The sequence below is a fragment of the Anabrus simplex genome, chromosome 4 (assembly GCF_040414725.1).
Source record: "Anabrus simplex isolate iqAnaSimp1 chromosome 4, ASM4041472v1, whole genome shotgun sequence".
NCBI classification, from domain to species: Eukaryota; Metazoa; Arthropoda; class Insecta; order Orthoptera; family Tettigoniidae; genus Anabrus; species Anabrus simplex.
Window position 1 is genome coordinate 241,624,122 of NC_090268.1, and position 22,060 is coordinate 241,646,181.

The window sequence follows — 22,060 nt, forward strand, 5'->3', positions numbered from 1 at the left end:
AAAAAACCACACACGAAATTTCTACAAGAACTTCAAAACAAAGCTAACAGGGTATCAGCCACAAAACCTTTGCTTTAAGAAAGTAAATGGGCAATTTGCACTGAACAATCAAGAAAACTGCACCGAACTTGCAAGGTATTTTGAAGAACTGCTTAACTGCCCAGAGCCAACACAAAGATTTCCACCGCAGGAACCTGACTTCACAAACCCAAATTCAGTACCACCGGATGAAGAAGAAATTACCAGGCAGATAAAACGACTTAAAATGAATAAAGCTGCAGGTGAGGATGGGATCATAGCAGAAATTCTCAAATCAGCAGGCCCAAATACTATAAAAGAATTCACCGGTATCATCCAAGAGATTTGGGAAACAGAACAAATTCCAGAAGATTGGAAAAGTGCACTAATTCATCCTTTACATAAGAAAGGAGACAGAACAGATGTAAATAACTACAGAGGAATCTCATTGGTATCTGTTGCCTACAAAATTTTATCTCAGTGCCTTCTCGATAGAGCCCAACAGCAACTAGAACCAAAAATTGGAGAATATCAAGCAGGTTTCAGACCAGGCCGTTCATGTCCAGAGCAAATTTTGAACCTAAAGTTAATCCTAAGGCATCAGAGAATTTGTAGCAAAAATGTAGTTTGTACTTTTGTTGATTTCAAAAAGGCCTATGATTCAGTTGATCGTCAATCACTGTTTCAGATATTAAAAGAACAGGGTCTAGACCGGAAAACACTCGCAATTGTAAAAGAGACATTGACAGACACAAAATCTAAGGTTAAATTCATGGGGGAAATCTCAGACCCTTTTCCGATCAAAACAGGAGTAAGACAGGGAGATGGCCTCTCTCCACTACTCTTCAACTGCGTCCTTGAAAAGGTAATACAGGAATGGCGCAAACAGAAGTCTGCCCTCAAGATTGACCAACCAATCACTCTTGGTAGGGGCAAATTAGCAGTAGACTGCCTAGCATTTGCGGACGATCTGGTAATCTTAACTCGTGACGTTTCAACAGCCATAAACCAGATCGAACTCCTGAAAGAAACAGCGGAAAAAGTCGGCCTACAAATATCGTTTGAAAAAACTGAATACATGACCTGCAGCAAAGAAGCCCCTAAATTCATGGAGACAAAATATGGCAAAATAAAACGGGTCCAGCAATTCAAATATCTCGGTGAAATAATTCAGGAGAATGGAATGGAAACAAAAGCCAATGAAGTTAGATGCCAAAAAATGGAAACTGCGTATAGACTCACCCAAAATATCTATAACAAAAAGTGTCTCTCCAAGCATGCTAAACTAAGACACTATAATACAGTTATTAAACCAGAATGCCTCTATGGATCAGAGACACTAATTTTGAACAGGAAAACTGATCTAGAAAATATTCAGAAAAAGGAACGCAAGATCATTAGAAAAATTTTAGGCCCAAAACTCGTAGATGAACAGTACCGCCTTAGAGGGAAACAGGAAATCAAACAATTTTCTAACATTCACAGCGACATCAGAAAACGCAGATTAAGATTCTTTGGACATATAAAAAGGATGAACCCAGATAGACTTACCAAGCAAATAGTTGAATTTTATGAAAACCGAAGTAAAGCTAAAACGGACACAATAAAATGGATTGGCGAAATTAAAACAGATCTCAAACTGGCAGGAATTACACCTGAAGACATCCAAAGCCGGGTTATCTTCAGAACCAAAGTTCATAAGTGGCAAGTTGACCAAGAGGAAAAACCAAAGAAGAAGACCGGAACAACATGGTCTCAAGAGAGAAAAGAAGCACACAGCAAACGAATGAAGGAAGTGTGGGCACAAAGAAAGGCAAATGTCTGTCTCTGAGTACTTTGCGTAGTCCTAATGGGCTCATTCGCAATATATTATAATAATAATAATAATAATAATAATAATAATAATAATAATAATAATAATAATAATAATAATAATAATAATAATAATAATAATAACAATAATAATAATAATAATAATAATAATAATTCGAGCTCGATACTTGCATTATTTACCCATGGGTGAGAGAATATTGTTTTCAAGTTACATCAGTTTATCACACTTGCGACAAACTTATCAAGGGAGATGTTCAATACATTTCCAGTGCCCTTAAAATCATTTAAGAAATGCCTAGGGAAACAACAGATAGGGAATCTGCCACCTGGGAGACTGCCCTAAATGCAGATCAGGATTGATTGATTGATTGATTGATTGATTGATTGATTGATTGATTGATTGATTGATTGATTGATTGATTGATTGATTGATTGATTGATTGATTGATTGATTGATTGATTGATTGATTGATTGATTGATTGATTGATTGATTGATTGATTGATTGATTGATTGATTGATTGATTGATTGATTGATTGATTGATTGATTGATTGATTGATTGATTGATTGATTGATTGATTGATTGATTGATTGATTGATTGATTGATTGATTGATTGATTGATTGATTGATTGATTGATGCGAAGAGGGGATAGTCAGATGGCGCTATGTCGGGGCAGTACGGCGGGTGCAGAAGAATGTCCCATCCAAGCGATGTTAAGTTGTCTTTCACAGGCTTTGCTGTGTGGGACGGTGCAATGTCGTGTAACAAAATCACTTTGCCTTGTCTTCTGGTCCATTCCGGTCGTCTTTCGATCAATGCCTGATTTAAATTAATCATTTGTTGGCGATAGAGTTGTGCATTAACGGTTTTGCCGGGTTGTTCGTCTTCACACTTTTGTGGCCTACCAGAGGGCGCACTGTCTTTCACATTGAAATGGCATGACATGTTCTAATCGATGGAGCGTGTTCACCATACGTTTCTACCAGCAAATGATAACTTTCCACAGCATTTTTCTTTTGATTAAATAAGAAAATCAATGCCTGCCGCAAATGTTCCCTTTACCTGGCGAGTTGGCCGTAAGGTTAGAGGAGCACGGCTGTGAGCTGCACCAGGGAGATAGTGGGTTCGAATCCCACTGTAGAAAGCCTGAAGATGGTTTTCCGTGGTTTCCCATTTTCACACCAGGAAAATGCTGGGACTGTACCTTAATTAAGGCCACGGCCGCTTCCTTCCCACTCCTGGGCCTTTCCTATCCCATCGTCACCATAAAACCTATCTGTGTCGGTGCGATGTAAAGCCACTAGCAAAAAAGTTCTTTTTCAGGCACAAACATCGACATGATCACTGAACGGTACACCACAGGCGCTAGCGTTTGGCGGGCTCAACTTGCGTGTGTTAGTAGGTTAATGTCAGACGAACAAACTGACGTATGTGTCAAATTCATATGCGGTGTTCTGTTCGCTGGCGGCGTCTCTTTGTGAAATCGGAAAAGACTTATGCATGCACTTGATAGAATTTGATGACTTTTCAAGAACAAAACATGATATGCTGTATTTAATTAAACAACATATTTTTCAGGTATAATATGTTATTAACACTAGCACACCTGGAGTTTATAACCTTCATATAATACCCAAATGGAGTCTTTTTGAATCTGTAATCAGAAGAAGAGATGAAGAACTACTTCAATACTTTATTCCATAGAGAAAGTCTTGGAAATGACATCATTGATTATTACAATTTAAGCGTGAGTGATGGAGCACAACACCAGCTAACATTGCTAGAAGTAGAGTCTGACCTGAAGAATATGATGACATGATAAAGGCACCTGGAGCACAAGGCATATAATAGTCGTATAGGATACTTTCTGTCACCTAGGAAGAGAACAGGACACTGGAGGACTGGATGAAAGGCATAATAACACCCCTGTACAAAAAAGAGAAACAGGAAAAAATTATGAAATTATAGGGGCACTACTCGACTTTCTCATTCACTTAAACTTCTGAAAAAAAATGAAAAAAGACTCAAGAAAATAGTAGAACTGTTATTGGAGGAGGACTAACATGGCTTCAGAAGAACCAAAACACCACAGACCTCATATCTGCTGTCATATTGCTAACAAAGAAGCAATGGAAATATGGAAAGAAATTAGTGATGGTTTTTATGCACACCGAGAAGGCCTACGATAGAGTCGTTAGGAAGATGATCTAGGAATGCCTAGAAGGTATAATCTTCCTGATTGATAAAGTGAAGATGCTGTATTAAAAATGCTTTATCTCTGTCCATGTAGGAGATGGGCAATCAGATGTGTTTAAAACCAAGAGAGGAGTCCATCAGGGCAGTGCCTCATCACCACTCCTTTTCATCGTCATGGATCAGATTATAAAATCCATCAAAGAACATTATAAAGAGCCAATACTCTAATATTTGCAGATAATGTTCTAATTTGGGAAGAGAAACTGAAGCAAACATACAGAAGAAACTGAATATTTGATAAGTTTAAAGAATATGGAGTGGACCAAACATCAGTAAAATAAAAATTGTTGAAATGACTATCAACAGGAAAGGCATAGATTCAAACATTTTTCTGTGTGGAAGAAAATTTTTTTATCCCACTTATACACTCAACTCTGCTAGAGTGTTTCTTCCCCAAACTGTGCGCGGAGTCATCTCAAATTTTCAGAAAGTGTGGTGCCCTCTTTTGCGAGAAATTCAATCAATCAATCAATCAATCAATCAATCAATCAATCAATCAATACCGATCTGCATTTAGGGCAGTCGCCCAGGTGGCAGATTCCCTATCTGTTGTTCTCCTAGCCTTTTCCTAAATGATTTCAAAGAAATTGCAAATTTATTGAACATCTCCCTTGGTAAGTTATTCCAATCCCTAACTCCCCTTTCTATAAATGAATATTTGTCCCAGTTTGTCCTCTTGAATTCCAACTTTATTTTCATATTGTAATCTTTCCTACTTTTAAGCACGCCACTCAAACTTATTCGTCTACTAATATCATTCCAAGCCATCTCTCCACTGACAGCTCGGAACATACCACTTAGTCGAGCAGCTCGTCTTCTTTCTGCCAATTCTTTCCAGCCCAAACTTTGCAACATTTTTGTAACACTACTCTTTTGTCGGAAACACCCAGAACAAATCGAGCTGCTTTCCTCTGGATTTTTTCCAGTTCTTGAATCAGGTAATCCTGGTGAGGGTCCCATACACTGGAACCATACTCTAGTTGGGGTCTTACCAGAGACTAATATGCCCTCTCCTTTACATCCTTACTACAACCCCTAAACACCCTCAAAACCATGTGCCGAGATCTGTACCCTTTATTTACAATCCCATTTATGTGATTACCCCAATGGAGATGTTTCCTTATATTAACGCCTAGATACTTGGAATGATCCCCAAAAGGAACTTTCACCCCATCAACGCAGTAATTAAAACGCAGAGGACTTTTCCTATTTTTGAAACTCACAACCTGACTTTTAACCCCGTTTATCAACATATGCCTGCTGTCCATCTCAACATTATCGAGGTCACATTGCAGTTGCTCACAATCTTGTAACTTAAACATCATCCGCAAAAAGCCTTACCTCTGATTCCACTTCTTTACTCATATCATTCATATATATAAGAAAACATAAAGGTCCAATAATACTGCCTTGAGGAATTCCCCTCTTAATTATTACAGGGTCAGATAAAGCTTCGCCTACTCTAATTCTCTGAGATCTATTTTCTAGAAATATAGCAACCCATTCAGTCACTCTTTTGTCTAGTCCAATTGCACTCATTTTTTCCAGTAGTCTCCCATGATTCACCCTATCAAATGCTTTAGACAGGTCAATCGCGATACAGTCCATTTGACCTCCTGAATCCAAGATATCTGCTATATCTTGCTGGAATCCTACAAGTTAAGCTTCAGTGGAATAACCTTTCCTAAAACCGAACTGCCTTCTATAGAACCAGTTATTAATTTTGCAAACATGTCTAATATAATCAGAAAGAATGCTTTCCCAAAACTTACATACAATGCACATCAATCTTACTGGCCTGTAATTTTCAGCTTTATGTCTGTCACCATTTCCTTTATACACAGGGGATACTATAGCAACTCTCCATTCGTCTGGTATAGCTCCTTGGACCAAACAATAATAAAATAAGTACTTCAGATATGGTACTATATCCCAACCCATTGTCTTTAGTATATCCACAGAAATCTTGTCATTTCCAGCTGCTTTTCTAGGTTTCAACTTTTGTATCTTATTGTAAATGTCATTGTTATCATATGTAAATTTTAATAGTTCTTTAGCATTAGTCTCCTCCTCTATCTGGACATTATCCTTGAAACCAACAATCTTTACATACTGCTGACTGAATACTTCTGCCTTGTTAAGATCCTCGCATACACACTCCCCTTGTTCATTAATTATTCCTGGAATGTCCTTCTTGGAACCTGTTCCTGCCCCCAAAAATACCTATACATACACTTCCATTTTTCACTAAAATTTGTATGACCACCAATGATGCTTGCCATCATGTTATCCTTAGCTGCCTTCTTTGCTGTATTCAATTTTCTAGTAAGTTCCTTCAATTTCTCCTTACTTCCATAGCCATTTCTAACTCTATTTCTTTCCAGCCTGCACCTTCTTCTTAGTCTCTTTATTTCTCTATTATATTAAGGTGAGTCTTTACCATTCCTTACCACCCTTAAAGGTACAAACCTGTTTTCACATTCCTCAAGAATTGCTTTAAACCCATCCCAGAGTCTGTTTACATTTTTATTTACCGTTTTCCACCTATCATAGTTACCTTTTAGAAACTTTCTCATACCTGCTTTATCATCCATATGGTACTGCCTAATAGTCCTATTTTTAAGACCTTTGTTATTGATGCATTGCGCAACAGACGTGTGCACCTCTTGCTCACTCACGGCTTACTGAAGCAGCCCAGCTCTCCACCATCGTTCGCGCACGCAAATACCTTCTTTAGACACCCCTACCAACATCCTGGCAAAGCCCCGCCTCGTAATTATTACTAACAGCAGCGGTACATTCAAATTCCCGTTTATATTATTGATCCACCTTTGTATCGTTTAACTGTTAATCAATTCCAATCAAAACTTAGGAAATTCGTGTTTTATTTTTATCTGGTCTCAAATATATTTTTGTTAATACTAAATAAAACTGTTTAATTTACTTTCTTTCAATTTTATTCTAGTTTTTGTTTAGAATATTATACTTATTATTACGGTACCGGTAGTTTTCATTTTAAATTCCACTCTATCTATATGATTTCTCACACGTATTGTAAGTGTATCAATTTTATCATTTGCACATTATGCATGTGACCAATGAATACAGCCTCTTAAATAAGCTTTGCTCATTGGGGCCTTTCAGAAACTTTTCCATAGCCTTCCACATTATCCTCCTGTTGACAGGATCAAATCTTGTGTATCATGAAACTGGATTGTATGCTGAGAGAGGCAACGAATAGAAAGCGTGGGGATTAAATAATCGATTGGAAGAACTGGATTATGCGGATGATCTCTGTCTTCTTGCAGAATGTTTTCGAGACATGGAAATCAAACTGAATGACTTAAAAAATAGAAGCGAAAGAAGTTGGCTTAAAGATTAATAACAAAAACACTAAAGAAATGTGCATAAACCATCGTAACAACTGTAGCTTGACTCTAGATTGAATGGATATAGAAAGGGTAGAGGCATTTTGCTACTTAGGAAGCATGGTAAGCCAGGATGGAGGTGCTTTTAGAGATGTGGTGAGTCGTACAAATAAAGCCACAGGAGCTTTTGCACAGTTACGAACAATATGGAGATCCCCTCACATTCGTATAAAAACGAAGCTAAGGATATTCAACTCAAATGTTAAATCTGTGTTACTGTATAGAAGTGAGACCTGGAAAGTGACCAAAGACATTACCACAAGGTTACAGACTTTTATAAATCGGTGTTTGAGGTACATTATGAGAATATGGTGGCCAAAAACCATCTAAAACAAAGACCTTTGGGAGGCCACATGTCAAAGTCCCATTGAGGAACAGATAATGAGAAGAAAATGGACATGGATTGGGCACACCCTGAGAAGACCACAAGAAAGTATCACAAGGCAGGCATTGAGTTGGAATCCACAAGCCAGTCGCAGGACAAGGCAGACCGAGAATTAGCTGGAAGAGAACCATAGACAAGGAGATTGCTGGAGTTAACAAGACATGGAGGGAGGTGAAAGTATTGGCGGCAGATAAAACAGGCTGGAGTAATTTCGTCGAGGTCCTATGTTTCACCTGGAATTAAAGGAAATAAGTAAGTCATATCACTTCTCAAGATATGGCAACGCTCCCTTTTTCTTCCTCTCTATAAACACTTTGTTTTCTGTGATTATTATTTTTGGCTGAAGTGCTTCTATGACATTTTAAATTCTGAGAGAGACTACTCTTTAGAGATTGTTGATGTCTTGAGGATTGAAGTTGCGCCTCGTTTTGTTCTGGAGCGGTTGCAATTACTTTTCGAGTTTAAATGCCGATATATATATTATTAATCATATATTCTTTGATTGTGGTTCCACTTTCACGAAAGAAATGTTTTGTGACATATTCAGAGTACCATTGGTTGGTATTAATCTATTGATATTATCCTTCCCTATGTAACTATAACAAATGAGATGAGTGAATAAGTTGATGAGATTATTCCTGATGAAGTAAAAGACTCCTATGCATTTTAAAAGAAAAAAGCCTCCAAGAATATGCATGTGAGTAACATTTTTCTTATGTATCCTTTTGTTTGTTTTGGGCGCATCACATATCTGCTTCAGTCAATTTTATTGTAATAAACCCTAATCTATTTTAACCCATTTGTGTCTTGGGTTCTTGCTTTTTATGCTTTATTCATTTGTATAAGAGGCTCGGGTTCAGTTCCTGGCTGTCTTTCGCCAGTTTAGACCAGTCCACCATTAATGTCGTTAGCAAAGTGTAGTGGGTGGACAATTCATTAATTTTCTAGTTGCTGTGTCACTGGCTTTGTTAACAGTCAGTCTTTGTGTAATACGTTATTACAGAACTATCGTGCTTTTAATCTTTTGATTCCACTCACATCTGACTCTAAGCAGATATTGCTGCCACTCGAACCCTAAACATACATAGGTCGCAGTTGCATTGCTTGGTGCGGAGACTCATTTCTACTGCACTGTACTTTTCAATGTAGTAAGGAATAAAATGTAAACAGTTCTACACATAACTACAAGCTATTGCATTTCTTGCACTTCCTAGTGCACGAGGTGGAATATTTTATTGCATGTGATACATTTTCCTTCTGTTCTATTCTTCTTGAACTTCCCTTGACTTGACAGTACACGGTCAATGACCCATCATCAGATTGCTTACTTGATACAAGGACAGCTGTCCTGCTGTTCATGTGAGCACTTGCCAACTCTTCAGCCAGCTTCTGAAGAAATCAAGATCTTGCTATTTTCTCCAATGTTATTCCCTTGTATAGGATACAGGCATTTATTGCAGCCAAATCTAACAGGTTCTGAAAAGAGTGAAATGTCCACCACCTTGTCCCTGTTTTGGTAGAGTATTTACGGGCCATCTGATCCACTACATCGATACTTTACTTTGTAAATCTATTAAAGAAACAATTTAAAATAGTTTATGTTGGGTCCACCTACTCAATATTGTTATTTATTCTATCATTCATGTTTCAGGAACAATACAGGATGAAATAAAATACCTATCATGGTTAAGTTTATAAACTGTACTTTGTTTCGTACATTTCACTGCTGAGGGTGTTTTCTTCTTGTCTGGGTGAAGTGTGCTCAGAAGCATCACATTCTTCCTTTACTTGACTTGATGTACAGTAACAGTCACAACATTATCTTGTAAACATTTTTAAGTACAGTTCATCTTTCATACTTTTAACTTTGGCTGGAATTTCCCGTCTTACTTTGTTTGTTGTGCTCAACAGACTTGAGTCCTTCTCTTTCAGCTTATTTTAAGCATTATTATTATTATTATTATTATTATTATTATTATTATTCTACTGCTGCTTTTCCCACACCTGTGGAGTTGCAGACGCGAACTATGTCGTACATGTGGATTTGGTCCTATTTTATGGCCGGGTACTCTTCCTCATGCCAACCATATGTGGAGGGATGCAATCACTGTTGCATATTTCTGTGGTGATTGGTATGGTTGGTAGTGTGCCATGTTGTCTGAATATGAAGAGGAGAGTGTTTGCACAAATAAAAACAGCAAGTCCCCGAACCGAAAGAATGAATCAGACATGATTAAAATCCCCGAACTGACCAAAATTCAAACCTGGGACCCTCTGAACCAAAGGCCTCAATGCTGACCATTCAGCCGAGGAGTCGGATAGCTTTTTCGCAAGCATTACAGGTAATGAACTTCATTTCGGTTCCGTACTGACTTTAAATATATAATTTTCTAGATCTTAAAATTAGGAGAAGCGACAACCATCTAAAATTTGAAATCTTCAGGAAAACCACCCAGACAGCTCACATGATCACTGTACTCTGGCTCTCACCAAAGAGGCCTCTTTTTATAGTATAATATACAAAGCCTTGAACATTCCTATGTCCAAGAAAGCTTATAATAAATAAATTAACACCGCCCACACTTTAGCACGCCTTAATGGGTTTAATAGCAATTCCGTTGGAAAAATTCTCATTAAGATAAAAAATTAACCCACCACCAAAAACCAAAAGAAAGAGAATACTAACTTCGTCACCTTCACTTTCGACAATAATAAACCACACCAATGCTCGAACATTTTAAAAAACAGAACCTCAATATCGCCTTTAGAACTAATAACACTACTTCTAAACTTTTCCATAACACAAACACACTTAACAAATCCAATAAACATTTGCAATCATGGGTCCACAAGTTGGCGTGTAGCCAGTGCAACGCCAGTTATATCGGACAGACTGAAAATAATTTTCAAATCCGCTACAATGAATATTTTAATGCAGCTAAATACAGAAGATTTTCCGCTATGAGTGGACACATGAAAGATCACAATCACTCATTCTCCACCACAGATAAATAATCTAGATATCCCACATATAACAAAAAATGGAACTTCATTAAACATTTTAGAAAGTATTTATATAAACCTCGATCAAAAATCCAGTCCCATCCATAATCTTAACGAAATCCAAGAAAAAACCAAGATCCTGGTCGACACAATAATCGAGAAGGATCTGAAGCAGCGCTCAATTATGTTGCAACACGCATTACTGGTCCGTTCTCCCATCCTTCCACTCACTCTCCCTCCCCTCACCCGCTGTTTCTCCCACCCGACACATCAGAACGGTCGCCATTCAGTGGGGAGGTCAACACCGATCCAACTTGATCTATACAATCACAGGACTGGAGGAAAGAGGAAGTCAGTAATATTTTGCGACTCTTCATATTATCTTTTATTTCTACTTCATTTTCTCGTTCTCACAATGGGCTTTTTTGTTTCAGTTTTAGATCCTGGCTATACTTGTCTTCTCCACGAAGAAATTCTACGGATTTTAAAACTTCACTCTGTTTCCAAAAGCATGACAAAGAGAACAACATTTAACAGTCTTCATAAGTTTAAAGTATTCCTCCAGCCAACCAACAGTTGTGTTAAATACGGTTGGACCCACATCTGTTACAACTAAATTTGTCCAAGATTGAAGCTATGAACATTTTAAACATAGATTATCATTTCATTTGCTGATTGTATTTTATATCAAGTCTTTTATGTATCACTATTTTTGTACATGTCTTTCAACTTTGTGTTGTTTTAGATGATGATAACTTCTAGGCTAGGTCGAAACATGCCGTATGTAGCCTAGCTTTTTAGACAGATCATTTATCAAATGGCAATCGTGTATTGAACAGGTGGACCTTATACAATTAAATTCTTTTAGAATTTTACCTTAGATAGCATTACAGATGTAAAATAATTCATAATCATCATTTTCATTTCCCCTTGTCCAACTCCTGCCAGGTTAGGGTATTGAGGTACTTCTCCACCATTGCCTCTCCTTCCGCCATTCCTTCCAGTCAGTAATTGTACTCCATTCCAGTCTTCTTATTATTATTGTTCTTCTTCTTGACAGAGTCTAACTGATGTAAAATAATTGTCAGCGGTAATGTTATGGTCTTGATTTAAGTACGAACCCATTAGTTTCAGAACAACATGTTCTGACACACGCCTATCTCCAGGGCAAGAGTCATCTTTGTCAACTTACTGGTAACCATTTGACACGTATCTACTGTTTTATTTCTACAGCAAGTCAAAATTTTTGTCCACATTTATCACGTTTCATCGCCATGAATTGACTGATTGGGCACCTAGCTTTAATTGTAAAGAGCTGCTAGTCAACTGCAATAAATGGCCCAGGTCCATAGCAAGCAATTCAGTTCTCAATTAATTTACGTATTCCACAGTGGCAAGTTTTCAATCGTGGAGAAGAGTCGAATTTTCATCATATCGCAGGAAACTAAAAAATTCACAGAGTCTATTCCTTGATATTGCTCTTTTGTATAGTGGCACACCCCAATCTTTCTCCCACAAAGTATGAAGATCCATGTTATTCTGTCTTGTGACTCCTCTATCACGCATCACTGCTATAAAAGCTCTAATTCGTCAGTGGTTAGAGAAAAATTAGATCCTTTAACCTGTCTCTTGGCTTCGTCAGTATTGTGTACTTGATTATATGCTTTACAATGGGCACTTGCTGGGTTACCGGCCAGTACAGATCATTTGACATATCCTGTAGGACCTGGTGCTTCTCTCAGCACATTCTGATGAGCTCAATGACCTTTCACATACTCTCCAGGCTTCGTAGGAGTCCATTCAGTATCATCACTGGCTGCCAAAGTCCGATTCTCACCTTCTTCTCCAGCTCGGCAACGTTTTAGAGCACCAGAGATTGCAGTCCAATGAACATGCTCCCGAGAAGCAGATTCTCTAGCGAACCTTGCACGACCTCTCTCCTGCCGACTCCTCCCTTGGCCTTGATGCAACACACCATGTTTACTACAAATAAATTTTCGCCATTGTTGAACAAGAAATACAAATAAATCATCTATATAGGTACTATATATATGTCAGAAAATGTTCCACTCCCGGGCTGTGTGGCTCAGATGGTTGAGGCGCTGGCCTTCTTACCCCAACTTGGCAGGTTTGATCCTGGCTCGGTCTGGTAGTATTTGAAGGTGCTCATACACGTCAGCCTTGTATCGGTAGATTTACTGGCATGTAAAAGAACTCTTGTGGGACTAAATTCCGGCACCTCGATGTCTCCGAAAACTGTAAAATTACAGTAGTTACTAGGACGTAAAGCCAATAACATTTCTATGTTCCATCGTTCCAGAGAACTCATAAATCACTATTGCCTTTTTTTGCTAGGGGCTTTACGTCGCACCGACACAGATAGGTCTTATGGCGACGATGGTATAGGAAAGGCCTAGGAGTTGGAAGGTAGCGGCCGTGGCCTCAATTAAGGTACAGCCCCAGCATTTGCTTGGTGTGAAAATGGGAAACCACGGAAAACCATTTTCAGGGCTGCCGATAGTGGGATTCCAACCTACTATCTCCCGGATGCAAACTCACAGCCGCGCGCCTCTACGCGCATATTGCCCATTTACCTTGATGTCTGCTATTATAAGCTCCTTACAAAGATCCTGTTAAGGAAATTTACAAACACTTTGGATGTGAATCAGCAAGTGGTACAAACTTGATTTTATGCTTGTTTTTCAACAACTGATCATCTCCAAGATGTCAAACCAAGCCATCGAAAAAATACAGGTGATGGTGGTTCTTGTTTTAAGAGGAAGTACGACTGGACAACCATCCTCTATTAACATTAATAAGATAGAAAATGGAAGAGGCCCGACACTTCAAAAAATGAAGGTATCAGCAAAAAATGATCCAGGCCACGAAGGATAAGAAAATGAAAGACTCCCTAGGCCTCGGAAACCTAACACCCTTGGGGTAGGAAAAGAACAAGAACAAAGTAGGAAAGATGAAGGTGAGGAGCCTGACACAAGAAAGTGGAAGCAATGCCAAACTCAGCTAGGGGAACCATAGTTGCCAACCCATCCTCCCAAGCTGAGAGAACCTAGGCCTACGAGGACCACGCTTTTGGTCGAGAAATACAAGGAATTCAACAAAGACCTACTTATATCTAGCATTCATCAACTACAATAAGACCTTTGATTCAGTTGAGTATTTGTGTCTTAGATGTGGTTTTGTTAAGCAAGGAATTTAGAAATATTACGTAAGATCATACAACAAATCTGCTCCCAAAGTAAAGCAAGGATCAGGCTTGATTACATTGGAAGATCTTTTAGATCTGAAAAGGGATTTTATTAGGAAGACGCTATGTCCCCTAAGCTATTCACCTGCATATCATAGGATGTTTTCCAGACCATGGAATGGAATTCTAAGTATTGTATCAACATTGATGGTGAGAAACTCGCAAATCTGAGGTCTGCAGATGACACTGTCCTTTTCTCTTCTCACGGAGTCCCCTAGGACATCAGAAAATGATAGAAGATCTAAATAAGCATGGCAAGAAGGTTGGACTCATGATTAATGAAACAAAGCAAAGTTCATGACCTACAGCCTTGAAGAAGAAATTGGGATCAATGGAAATATAGAATATGTAGAAAACTATGTAGGCTACTACCGGTATTAGGTCGGACAGTTTCATAAGTTAAGAGGCAAGACAAAGAGATCAGAAGAAGAATGTGGAAAGCTTGACGTCAGTATTGGTTGCTAAGTTTTATCCTCAAAAATGATTTTCCATAAACATCAAACGGGGCATATTCAAGACATGTGTACTGTTCGTTCTTGCATATGCTGCTCAGACTTTGTCTAACAAATATACAGACAGTTAAACAAACTGAGTGTATGTCAGAGAAGAATGGAAAGAAGTTTGTTATGGAATTTTCCTGAAATACCATCTACCAAACACTGAAATCGGACACAAACTAGAGTAGAGGATATTGGAAGAAAAATCTGGTCTCAAAAGTGGGGTTCGGTAGATCATATAGCAAGAACGGATCCCACGAAGTGTAGGCCTACACAGGTGGTAATTGAATGGCACCTCAGGGATGGACAGCAAAGCAGGCGCACCTTTTCAAACAGATAGTCTGATGCTCCGAAATAAGTTGTGAGACCACTTTGGGTGAGGACTGCATGTGACAGATGAATATGGAAAGAGTTTTGGGAGGTCTCTGCCCCATGAGGGAATGGAATGGGTTAGAACAGAACAGATATGTATACATATATACAGTATATATGCTTACATACATATCCATTGGTTATACGAGTGCAAATACCGTAAATCAAGCATGTTGTTCGTCTACATCGCAATCTGGTGAATCTGATTCATGCTCGCCATCACTGTCCAACCACTGAATGAGCAGTAACTCAAATTCATCATCCAAGTTACAGTAACTATTTTCACATTCAGATAGGTCCTCTGGAATATCATTCAACACAGAAACTATTTTCTCTGACTTCCAATTTTTGTGGACACAACATTATTGGAACGAGAAGTCTGTGCGAAAAAGACCAAACCTATTCATAACCTAAGACCTCAGCTCGACAGGTCGGGACATGCTCTGTGGTACTCTGAGTCGCCAATCACAACGATTTCCGCTAGCATGTAATAGATATGGTTCACAAAGAAGACTGGACCGGACTGGATGGCTATGTGATTGTACAAAGCTACACACTCATTTTAGCTTTCAAATTCACCCAATACATTGTTAAAACTCAACACCGTAACAACATCCAAAACAATAATGCAACTAGTCCATTACAGTGTTGGATTCTACACCCTGATTGCCTACTGATGTAAGTTGAAGAAACATGAGGAAGGGTATGATTTGTATGCGTAATTCTGTAGGTGTCAAAATGTCTCCTCTAGGATCTAAGTTAAATTGAGAAACACAAGTGTAATTTTTAATAAAGGGAAATGTACAAGGTGGTGTTATTATCCTACCCTTAAATGAAGAAATGTCACAAATAGATTTTTTGAATTTGGAAAATGAAGAGATATAGCGAACTAAGTAAAAGGAGTCAAAATGACCCTATCGGGGTGTTCTAGTGTTAAATGTTTTTCTTTTTCAGATATTTTCTTATGTTATTAATCCTGCATTAGTTTCAACAGACTGATGAACTTAACAAATACAGATTAACTATGTCCAAACTAAAAAGAAATGGCTTCCACCACAACAAAAATATTCGATTGATTGATTGATTGATTGATTGATTGATTGATTGATTGATTGATTGATTGATTGATTGATTGATTGATTGATTGATTGATTGATTGATTGATTGATTGATTGATTGATTGATTGATTGATTGATTGATTGATTGATTGATTGATTGATTGATTGATTGATTGATTGATTGATTGATTGATTGATTGATTGATTGATTGATTGATTGATTGATTGATTGATTGATTGATTGATTGATTGATTGATTGATTGATTGATTGATTGATTGATTGATTGATTGATTGATTGATTGATTGATTGATTGATTGATTGATTGATTGATTGATTGATTGATTGATTGATTGATTGAAATCAGCCAAGTTCACTTCGATTTTAACATTTTAACTGAACTCCTTGGAATGGGTATTATGAGCAATTTCATATTCACTAACTTCTTTCATGTTCATTCCATCTTAACATAATAAATTAATATCCTCATATTTTCTTCAACTGATATCCCTCCCCAAGGCATAACAGTCCAAAAGGCCATGGCCTACCAAGCCACAAATGCTCAGCCTTAAGGCCGGCAGATTACAAGGTGTCATCTGATCGGCACGACGAATCCTCACGGCCATTATTCTTGGATTTTTAGACCGGGGCTTCTACCTCACCATTAGACAGTTCCTCAATTGAAATTATGTACTGTAGGCTGAGTGAACCTTGAACCATTCCTCAGAGCCAGGTGAACAGTTCTGACCTGGCTGGAAATTGAACCCGGGGCCTCTGAGTAAGAGGTGGGCATGCCAAGCCTAAAATGCAGGGCCAGCTTTCAACTCATCTGAGGAATTGGAAATATCTTTTTCAGCAACTCACCTTTCATGGTTTTCATTGTTGGTACTCTTATCCAGGGGCTAATGAAGAAGAATATAAGGTACAGAAAGGAGAATCCATTTTGCCTGATTATTATACCTAAAACAAGAAAAAATATTGCGTAGGTACAGGATAAAACAACAAAACAGGATGTCCTAAACTTGAAAATAAATCTAGTTTTTGCATGTTATACAGATACTGCACAGTTCTGTATTTTATACAAAATTGAAAACTCACCATTCTAATATTTTATCATTGTACATCCCACTTGCTGTATTGTTTATTTTTACTTACATGTGTAATATTGCTAAGTCATTTGATTTTTATTTTTTTATATTTTACAATTTGCTTTATGTCGCACCGACACAGACAGGTCTTATGGCGATGATAAGAAAGGAAAGGACTGGAATTGGGAGTGGGAAGGAATTGGGAATGGTCTTAATTAAGTTACAGCCCCAGCATTTGCCTGGTGTGAAAATGGGAAACCTTGAAAAACCATCTTCAGTGCTGCCAACTGTTGGGTTCGAAACCACTATCTCCCAAGTGCAAGTTGATAGCTAAGTGATGAAATCATTTGAAATCATGTGTCTAAAACTATCTCTGTTTACAAGTTGTCTGATTACTGCATTAAAGATAGCTTCTTCCCCTCGGATAGGGTTGCCAGATTTTCGGATGGCAAATAAGGAACAGTCGCTCGATTCCAGATAGCAAATCAGGAACACTTCCATCTCCTAGCGCTAAATTAAGGCACCATAGCCATGATTAAGAGAAGAGACCAGGCTTATATTAACAAATAAATACCGGTAATAGTATAACAGCGTCAGCGTGAAATATGTAGGTACTTAATTTATTACAAACTAATAATGCGTTAGTCTTTACATTGAAATTAACATTTCACAAGTACTTGTCATTTGAAGAAACAATTTGTAACAATTTCTTATTCAACAAAACTTTCTTGAAAAATTCCTTACAATTCTCATCATAATTGAAGTACACAAGAAGTTCAATTTTTATTAAATCTACTGAGCATCTGTTTTTCTCATCTCTCCATTTTATTGCCATTACTGAAAATACTCTTTCAGTATAAACATTCGATAGAAATATACTTAAGACAGACTTAAGTACCATCAAAATGTTCTTCAGTTTTTCTGGGCCAATTAAACCAGTGATATATACCCACCTATCTGGCATTGTTTTACTTAGGACAGCTAGTTTTAGCTTTTCACCAACACCACTCTCACTAGAAAATCAAATTGACTATTTCTACAAATTCTGAACACATATCATCAATATTCATCTTTTCCTGTAAATCTAGTGTCTCCACTAACTTTAAAATCTTGCTGAACTGAGGTGAGTTTTTTTAGAGTTATACAATTCATCAGTGAATAAAGATTAAAAGATACTTAACACAAACCTCATAGGCATGTATAAAATCATTTTCACAGACCTTAACTTCCCCAGTAAACAAATAATTCAATTTACTTAATGTGCAAGTCACTTTGTAACCAAAAATGTATTTGCCCCCATTCTCTGTTCCTGTTGCATTTTCAAACTTTTAATAAGAGTATATACCTCACAGATTGTCAGATCACTCTTTTCAAGACTAAGAACTGCCTTATTGAAAACATCTGCTAAATGTATCGGAAAATGTAGATACAATTCTACTAGAAGTGTTTGCTTACCAGAATCTGATTCTGAGGAACCTAACGAATATTTCTTAATGAATACTGGACAGTCTTTAACACTTGAAAAATAAGATACTATCGCTGGGAGGTTTCTCAGCAGTCTTTCAATAACAGGCTTTATAGAAAGCCATCTTGTTGGCACATGTCTTAACAAATTAGTGTATTTAATATTAAGAAACTGAAATAATTATTTTAAGTGTAAAACTCTTTTTGCTGAATTTGAAAAGTAATCGAATACCGGTACTTTAATTATCAACATTTCAATATCAATTGACATAGAATTCATCCCAGCTTTACATGAATTGTAAACAACATGTGCACAACAATTAAGACTTGACCAAGGTTGGATTTTCTGCCTTTAGGTGTACAAATACAGAATGTTTTTCCCAAAATTAGAAATTGTGGTGTCAGCAGTATAGCTTGAAATCTGGGACAACATTAAACCATGTTCCGAAATTCTGTTATACATTTGTTGAGACATTTTTATAGCACTTTCGTCCGCATCTTCATATAAGTCTATAAGTCTGTTACAAATGTATAGTTTTTCGTCGAAATACCTCACTGTTAATGGGAAACACTATGAGAGAGCAATTTCTTGTTTACCGCACACGTCCTGCTTCCGATCACAATGCAGGAGACTCATGCTCTACATGTCCGCTAGTACCGCTAGCACACTGCCAGAGGCGCTGTTCTCAACTGTGATGGCAGATCATTGGTCAGAAATCAGAATACAGAATATTTTCATCATAACCGCGCACTTTTTCGATACTATACTATTGTCTAAACCGCGATATTTAAAAAAAACGGAACATTGGGCGTACGGTTTGAAGGGTGCACCGTACGCGGAACAAAATGAGAAAAAACCGTATTGTTCCGGGCAAAACCGTACAACTGGCAACCCTACCCTCGGAACTTATCTTTTATCCGCTTCCGTTCTCTTAAAGCGATAAAGAAACTGAAGAGACAAAATAAATTCTTATCCCCTCTTACATAACTGCAGGAATCTCTCCCCCTTTCCTCAGTATTTAAATCTCGAGTCAGTCAGTGGATCCGCTTTAAATGCATACTGTGTTGTGAATTTCGTTTGTGGAAAAATGGCCATGTTCAAGTGGTATGAGCAGAAGACACTGAGCGAACAATCCAAACAATTTTTGCTACATTTACATCAGTATCATGTCAAAAAGCAGCAGAAAAGAAACATTATCCTATTTATCAAGAGTTTGTATTTGTCCTAGTTTAAATTAGTAGATCAAGATAAACATTTTGTTCCACATATCCGGTGTAAAACTTGTGTAGAAAATGTAAGACTGTGGAACACTAGAGTTCATTCATCTCTTCCCTTTGTAGTTCCAATGGTTTGACGTGAGCAATGAAATCATTGTAATGAATGTTAATTTTGTCTGTCTAAAATATATTTGAATTCAATAACAGGCTGCCATTATATACCCAAACCTTGTACAGCAGTAAGGCCTATGCCACATGGACTAGATGTTCCTATTCCAACACCATCAAAGAATTGCCAGAGAGTAGTAGCAGTGTTTACTGCACTTCAAGTTCAAAAGAAGATCTGTATTTGTCCCCAGATTTAGATGATGACAAGCCCCATCCTTTGAGTCAGTCTAAACTAAATAATTTCGCATGCGATCTGGATCTCAACAAAGAGCTATTTGCTTTACGTCGCACCGACACAGATAGGTCTTATGGCGACGATGGGAAAGGAGAGGTCTAGGAAGTGGAAGGAAGCGGCCGTGGCCTTAACTAAGGTACAGCCCCGGCATTTGCCTGGTGTGAAAATGGGAAACCACGGAAAACCATCTTCAGGGATGCCGACAGTGGGGCTCGAACCCACTATCTCCCGATTACTGGATACTGGCCGTACTTAAGCGACTGCAGCTATCGAGCTCGGTCTCAACAAAGAATAGAGTGAAGTTTCAGGCTCAAGATTGAGACATGACAATCTTTTAGTACCTGGAACAGCCTTATCATAATACAGACGTCGTGAATTGCAAAAAATATTTTGTAAAGGAAGGGGAACTAGTGTACTGTTTTGATATCTCTCGCTTGAGTGGTACCCTAGAAGCAGTTTATGAAGCAAGAGATTGGTGTTGCGCCAATTGCATTTTCTGGCGTATTTCAAAATGGCGTCAAGCAGAGGTATGGACCACACAGGCCGGAATTGTACAGAAGAGAATCTCAAGATATAAGTCTATAGGATGCCATGACCAAGTCGGAACATACAATTTTAAAAGGCTGTAAGGAGAGAACAGAGCAATACCAATTGAATTATTACCAAAAAACAAGTAAAATATGTATATTATTACAATAATCACTTACAAAATTGAACGGGAAAAGGCAAGGAGCAAATCATTACTACTGTGAGGAAAAGGAGAGTAATTGCTGTTATAATTGGAATTTCAGAGACATTACCTATTATAAACAAGAAAATACAGCGAAATACTTGCTATACATCATTGAGAAATATAATAGAGGTGTGAGATACAAACATTTCATTTAAATACGTTGACCAGTTGAACTGATATGTGAAACACACGTCGGAGATCATCACGAGCAGAGTTTAAAGAAAAGAAAGATACGCAAAATCATTTTAGAGACGAAGATTTGAGAAATAATGAAGCTTTCCAGAAGATAAATATTCTAAAATTACATATTCTTCTAAAATAAGGTGGAAGATATTGAAACAAGTATAAGATAATTGATTGACCGAATTAATACGAAAAATATCAGGATACTTAAGAAGAGATTATTATTTTAAAGAAATTCTAAAGATGAACAATTACTTGTTGAATTTCTTGGATGTTATTGACAGCTGCACTATGAAGAAGATGATGTCTTGCTAATTTCGAGGTGGACCGACCTGGAGATGGATGTGATCCGGCCTATAGACCAGACCTGATGTGAGAGGAGACTCCAGCCGAACTGCAGACCGTAGCCAGCCGAGACCAGTGGTGTGACGCAGAGAGAGAGCTACAGAGATGGCGTACTTGATGAATGACGAGCTAAGTCTTACTATATATATGTTAGTTCTTAAGTAAGCTAGACATATGTATCTAATATGATTTACGAGTGTGAGATACTTAGAAGTGGAAGTGACTCAATGAAGTGATATATAGTTGAATGATACTATAATAAGTTAACATATAACTAGATCGATATCTCGAAAGAAGAGGCTATGCATATGTCGAGTGGATGATCGTAGTAAAGGAGAATACGTTTATTTTCGAGAAAGAAGGTAGATTGTCATACAGCTGAATATGTGTATTTGCAAGTGTTAGATATCATTAGTGGATTTCATGAAGCTATTCACGCAATGTTAACGTCATAATGGGATTATATGAGAAGAAGTAGGATTTATACCAGATACTCCTTGCCAAAT